Here is a 7,282-nt window from a genome sequence, read left to right as displayed (position 1 = left end):
GGCAACAAATTTGTGTATTAGATTTTACATCCTCCAGGGTCAGCTCCATGAAGCAGAGCTCAGCTTGACTATTGAGAGTTTCTGAATGTTTAGCCGAGTTCTTCTCTTGTGTTTGGTTCCACAAGCAAAGCGACGTTGTTTGAGGCAGAAATGTAATTGTTTGCTTTTAAGTTGGTGGAACGCCGAATCACATCCTCTGATGATGCAAAGTATTTCTCTTGGTCTGTAATTAGAAAGTGTGGTCAGATACCATGATAGAGCATGATCAATGATTTTGTGTGAGAATACACTCACTCAGAAACATAAGTCCAATTAGTCTCTGCAGTTTTCTTGCACTCAACAGCTCCCTTAGCCACCCAGGTAAATCATCAGTTTCGCATAAAAGCAAAGGCTGAGCAACTGTGCAAGAAATTTTAAAACTTTCTCAAAGCTAAGTTTAACTAAATTACTTTCCATTTTAATTAAAATTGCATATAAACACAAAAATGATTATCCTAAAGCTTGAGTATGAGGGGTTGGGGAGTTCCCCTCAATGTTGTAATATTAATGCAGCACTGCAACACAGATTCCATTGCAAGACAGTCTTATTGAGGTGATGCAGCAAACACCAAACCATATTTTAGGAAACAAAAGTACAAATAAATATAAAACTATTCCTCAAGAAACATTTTCCTGTTCTATTATTATTATTACTATTACTATATACTATTCTGACCTGAGAGAAGGTGTAAAAAAAAAAAAACTTTCCTTCTAACAATTAGCACAACTGTATCTTTAAGGGTAACAGAAAACAAAATCTAGGTTTGCATTTGTAAAAAATATAATCAGGATTAGTGTTGCCAAAAGTGAGGAAAGCATGGGTCACATTACTTGGAAGTGACTTTAGCAGTTTTCAAATAATAGCACTCTGGGTTGGTTATTTCCTTCAGCATTGTTTGACCTCAGCTGACCAATGAATGGTAAATAAACAAAACAGCTTAAAGACCTATGACCTATGATAGATACCATAATGGAGATGGATGTGAGGAAATGTAGGCCACCAGTAATATTTAACCTGCTGAGGTCAGAGTAGATAGCAGCATCGAAGGATCAAGTGCCTCCATTTGACAGAAAATCAAGGTCAAGGTTATCATAGGCTGTTTGCCTGAATTCACTTCTCAGCCCTAACATGCAATGCTACAATGCATATACATTATATATTATATATATATATATATATATATATATATATATATATATATATATATATATATATATATATATATATATATATATATATATATATATATATATATATATATATATATATAGATATACTGTATATATAAACCAAACAAATATTGAATATTGAAGTCATACTGAAGTTAACCAAAAGAAAAAGGCATTTGGTACAGATTTACTTCTCATTGGTAAAAAAGGTATTATAATTCTTTCAAAAGATTGAATCATTTGTTGAGTTTCCCTCAAAACTCTGATATCAAAGGACAACCAAGTGCCCTCTGACAGGAAGGTTACATCTGGACATAAAGCTATGCTTTTTGCACCACTTTTCAGTAGCTAAACAATACACAGTCTTGCAAATGGCTTTTGAGTGACTCCAGTGAGAGGTCTGCATCAACGCAAATGCATTATAGCTGCAGGAGGTCTAAGTATTTGCATCTTGACATCCACCATTATATAAGCAGCACTATGTGTTATTTTCCCACCCACGCGCATGGATATGTTTCAGTTCTCCATTTTTATTTATTTACAGACCTTACAGTATCTGAAAAACTTTTTGAACAAAACACAAACTCCTAACAGAAACAAACAAAAGAATAAAGAACTCAATAATAAACTGAACTGTAATCTTGGGTGTTCTTTTACATTATTTTTCACAAAAAAAAAGCCTCCATAAGTAGCCTGATGTGAGTATGAAGAACTGATTGTCTCTCCTTATTTATCTCTCCAGATACACACACTGCAACCTCGAGTGTGTTTGTGGGAGTTTCCTGCTGAAGGAGAGACCTTCTTTCCAGACGCCAGCACTCAGAGATCGTAAGTAAATGCTGTATTTTCCGTTCCGTTTTGTTTTAACTCTACCAAATCCCTGCATTACTGTGAGAATCACTGAGTTAATATATTGCAGCGAGACGATTTAATCTAAAGCTAAAAGGGCTATTAGACAGAGCGTGGGTTATGTGTGAGGCAGTATCCTATCGCCCGTCTCTTTTATTTTGACCTGACAGAAACACAAAGGCAAATAAAACCTAATTGCACAAAGACGAACTGCCAAATCCCCCATCAATGAGCCACATCCAAAAGCTAAATAATTTTCTTAAACGTATATCCTCTTTGTCAACGTCTGATCATACAATAATAAGCCTTTCAAAGTGCACCGTGAGCACCAGTGATTTACCCTCCAACACTCTCAGCCTTGCCGTCTTTCTTTAGAGACATTATGTTCATCTAGTCAAAGCTGTGTCTCGATGGAAATCCCCTGTTTTTATGACACTGCAGTAAAGGTGCGATCATTTCAACAGCAGTGATGTGTGTGCTTGTCCGCTGCGGCTTTTGCTCACATCTGCAACTCTGCATTGATTCTATGCCAGAGAGCTGAGAGCCAGGGCCGAATGGGGTCCTCTGTGATGGCCCAGTGTACCTGCCAGTACTTGAACAGAACAAGGGACTTTATAATTATGCTGTAGGGTAAAAGTTTGCAATCAATAGCGTAATCAAATCTGAAGCAACCACAAGCGTTTAAAAAAGGAATGCACTTTAAATCCATTTAAATGAAGATTACAAATGTTTTTTTATATTTTGTCTGCAACAGACTAGTATTAAAGTGTTTCAAAGCATCCATTAATCTTTGTGTTAATCCATCAGTGAAGCCAACGCTGTATTATGCAGAACGAGTAAAATGCTTTCTCTAATTACCATATTAAATACAATTTCTGGAAACATCAAAAACATTTTGCTCATCCTCACAAGGCTTTAGCATTATAATTAATTCACTGGCCCATTTATTGTCTCGTCGTGGTTGCCACTTAGCGCAGGTAAAACCTCTTCTGTGCTGAATCACTGCCACGTATCTCACCCCGCTCTTTAATGTAGATCAGTGGCATGGGAAATTGAAATGGAAAATGTTCCTGCTTAAGTCATAAGTCATGTGCCCAAATATACCATTCACATTTAGAAAATCTGAGGGAGATCTCATAACGGTATATCTACTTTCAGAAACTGTCAAAAAAGGAGAACATTTCTGGTTTCATGTGATCAGGTGATAATCTATTTCTTAATTCAACAAATGGAGCTTGTTAATAAAATAATGATACCTGCTGTATATATTCATGCAAAAAAGTTTTGGCCGAGTAAGAAATATGTTGTACATTCTTTAGTAGGACATTTCTTTAAATTAGCAATAAACTAGACTGCTGACTTGGAGATGCTTTGCAGGCTTATCTTTGGTATCTTTTGGTATCTTTGTCTCTTGCACATGACCATATTCAGCAAAGACTCATTTTTATTATGCAACAATGCTAAAAGAATTGTGATCTTGAAAAGCTGTCGCATTATTGTCGTGGTTGTGATGTAACGAGTGAAAACATAAATACAGGTGGGACTGAGCAACACCCGACATCAGTGCATTTACTGACCAATAGGTACTAATGTGATCAAATTAATCTATAAAAGTTCCCTTATCTCTTCATTTCTTGCTTGAAAGGAATCATCATAAGTTTTGAATTCCCGTCTGTTTTACAAATCATTAAACCTGCAATGTAGCAAGAGGAATATGGCATTAATCTGCAATAAGCAGTAGACCAGAGTTAAAGTTCAATTTTATCCATCATTTTTCAAATTATATTACTCTACCGCTTAATGCCATACATAGGCAATTCCAGTTATAATAAATATGGCACAATAGAACTATGGAGCTATAAGACCTTTTTAAAAGTGGTGGACAGCACAGCAGGGAGACTCACCAACTCACAGGCATAAGAGAAAAAATATTTCATTTTAGGAGGTAAACATATTTGACATTTTCCTCTAGCTGTGCCTGACAAATAAAGTGCCACTCTTGAATATCTCAGTGTTCCCACTGGAAAGGATAGGCTAGTGTCCTTCAACACTTCACGCTGATCTGAGCAAACTGTGACGAGAAGAGAAAGCCACAGAGCACTTGGCAAGTTGATCAAACAACACCAGAAAAGACATAAAAAATATTGTGGAAGGAACATAATAAGCAAATGCAAAACTATTTCTATTGTAAACAGAAGAGTTTGCTTTCCTGCATCTCTCTGTGTATGGAGTTATGTTCTAGCAAGAAAATCCTTCTGCAATCCTTTGCTCTGCCTTTAATGATTTCCGAGTTCATGAGAGACCAAGCTAAAGAACAGCGACATCTTAGTCTCTAAAGAGCCAGCACTGGGGAAAGCTGTGGTTGATAAGCAACTGCCAGGCATATTTTACTTGTGACAATAAGATATTAAAAATGTAGAGCTAGATCTTGGCCCTTACATTAAACCAAATTCAACCAAGCATTTGCAGACGCAAAATGTGTGCGGTCAAGAACCTGTGCACACGTCGACTTCTGAAATGAGACGCAGACTGGGGGCTAAAGTGGCGGCGGTGGTTAATCTCCGTCCTTGGGGAAGACACTTCACCCGCCTTGGTCAGACGTACAGATACTGCCAGAGAAAAAATACCATCCGCTGAAAGCTGGTCATAATTTTGGCTCAGCAGAAAAAGAAACTTTACATTCATGAAGGGGGATTGAGATGATGTAATAGTTCTTGTTTTTTTATTCTCACATTACTATAATCTAGTAATTTTACAATCTGAATGCTGTACAATTTTATTTTCAACAAATGCTTATTTCCAAGTTAATTAGTTAAAGGAATGCATCATTCCATGATGCATTCCTTTAATGCATCATGGGCCATCATCCAGAGGGCCATCATCAGTGTGTGTATGTGTGTGTGAATGCTTGAATGACAGTGTAGTGTAGAACGCTTTGGGGACCTTTGAACTTGAAAGTGCTATACAAGTACAAACCATTTACCATGCAACCTGCAACATGACTTATTGATTAAAAAAACAAAAAACACTTAGACACTCCAGTCAGATATTGTTCTTAAGGACGTGGACCTGGATGCTTTGTTTTATTCAAATAATAAAATATATTAATATTTTTCTCAATGTCTTTAATTCCTTCCCTGGGATCACTGTGTTTTTGGCTAAAGAGAGGGCAGTGATGTGTGTGTTTTCTTGCAAGTGTATTTAATGCAATCTGCTTTGTGAATCCATTGCAGAAAGAAAAAAAAATCTAATTGCTTGTTTAATGCAATATAGAAAATTGATGAGATTGCTGTGCTCCATTAAGTTCTTTATGTCTGAGACATACAAACATTTAAAAACAGCCTCCCAGTAAAGCCGTTTCCCTGAACCGAGCCCGTCCCATCGGGCTCCTCCTGAATAAGTAAATGCTTTAATACTGGCTCAGGTAGAAATCCCATCAGGTCAAGACGTGTCCCTTACCATTTCGTTGCATCGCTGATGTGGCAGCAGACCCAGTGCAACAGTTGCGTCAATAAAATTGATCAACTCGAATTTACACTGTAAAGGTCTCTCGAGTCGTGCATCGGGATCATCCTGCCTCGCCGACTCCATACGCCCTGTTCAAAGTTGCAGCAAACAGCAGCAGTCAAATGAATCCATCAAAGGCCAGACTGGTTTTTCCTTGTGGGAAGCATTTACCCAGATCAAAATGAGCAGACAGCTTGTCCGCCTCTTGTAGCTTATTCTTATCTTACGCCTGAAAGACTTGCTCCGCTTTATCCCCGGCCTCTCCGTGGCGGCTACAAAGCTTGACGTTTACTACTCACTGTTCCATTCTTCCTCTGCTTTAATCCTACATCTCCTTCCTGACTTCTGTACACCACCACACATATGTTTTGTTTTCTCCTTCTGCTCCTTGACAGTCGAACGCTCTGTGATGGTGAACCCCAAGAAACCGTTGAACACAACATATTTATCTGGCCCTTGAGCTCAGAGACAGTGAGTTCCCTTGGATTTATTTATTTATTTTTCCCCCACCGTTTAGAAAGAGAGAGAGATTGCCAGCATCTTCAGAGTGATCACACAGCTGGGCTTGTGCCAACGAGGCACTGGAAGAAGAAGAAAGAATGTGGTGACATCAGTGTTGCTAATCAAAGCCGTGTACTGCGAGACTACAGTCGGCCTATGACAAATAGGCAGCGCTTCCCTTTTCTACAAGCCGGACTGGATTAAAGCCAGATCTTTTGTTCGGCAGAGATGACAGAGGGATTTCTGTGCCAACATAAAGCCGAATGCGTGCGACCGTACATGTGTGCGTCTTACGAGTTGTGGGTGCGATCATCTCCTGATTCATCAACACGGTACGGGTCTTCTGTCACAACAGTGACGTTGAGCTTCTCTGTCACGCTGGGTGACACAGCACTCCAATTAATCACAGAAAAGTACCACTAATGAAGTCATTATGTATTCCCAGAGTTTCATCTTGACATCCACTTTTCCCAGTAAAAAAAACAAAAAAAAAAAACGCAGACACAAAGCTACACGTAAAAAGGCTGGAAGGCATGGCGGTAATGAGTAAGCAAAAGTGGCAGTTGACAAATGAAACCAACTATGAATATGACGCCGTCGGTTATAATTAGACCAACTCTCTAAGTTTATACACTTTTCATCCTAGTGTTGCTGACATTTTTTTTTTAACCTTTGCTCTAATTTTTTGTTGTCTTTTAATTTGTGGGATAATGAATGAAGAGTTGTGGGGCACAAAGTTAGAGTAGCAGTTAAATCCATAGTTTGTTACAACCTAAATATAAGGTCTCTGCCTCCTTTAGGTGGTAGATCGTTTTATTTTGGTGATAAAATAGAAGCACCAATATACATAATAAAAGCCTGAGGCTGATATAATAATGTCTGGTATGGATGATAAGCTGCTAAACATAAATATACAACGACTGGCACTTTTTACAAAGTACTCCTGTTTAATGTCTTCTGTCAAATAACGAATCAAGATTTAAAAATCATTCTGCACACGAGGTTACGCTTATTCTATACAAATCAACTGAAAAAAAATATACTCAAAGCAAAACAACCTCACTTCATAAGTGTGCACAACCTTAAGCTACAACTTTCTTGATGAACAGCTCGATTCAGTTTTAGCATTTCTTTGAACGTCTATCAACATCCAGCATCTTGACTTGCAAATGTTTTCCCCACTTTGTGCTTCAAGGATTTCCCAAATCTACCAGAC

The 7,282-nt window shown here is 38.0% G+C and overlaps 1 protein-coding gene across 2 annotated transcripts in view; it reads left to right on the top strand.

Moving 5' to 3' along the window:
* Window positions 1-1,929: 1,929 nt before the first annotated feature.
* frmpd3 (FERM and PDZ domain containing 3) overlaps window positions 1,930-7,282 on the top strand; it is a 51,942-nt gene continuing 46,589 nt past the window's right edge. For both annotated transcript variants that reach the window (XM_008420024.3, XM_008420020.3), the window contains exon 1: window positions 1,930-2,037. The gene's annotated coding sequence lies outside the window, so the exon portion shown is untranslated. The remainder of the gene's footprint in view (window positions 2,038-7,282) is intronic.

Source organism: Poecilia reticulata, chromosome 10, assembly GCF_904066995.2.
Source record: "Poecilia reticulata chromosome 10, P_reticulata-male-v2, whole genome shotgun sequence".
NCBI classification, from domain to species: Eukaryota; Metazoa; Chordata; class Actinopteri; order Cyprinodontiformes; family Poeciliidae; genus Poecilia; species Poecilia reticulata.
The sequence above is the reverse complement of the archived record's forward strand: the minus strand, read 5'-3'. Positions and strand labels throughout refer to the sequence as shown.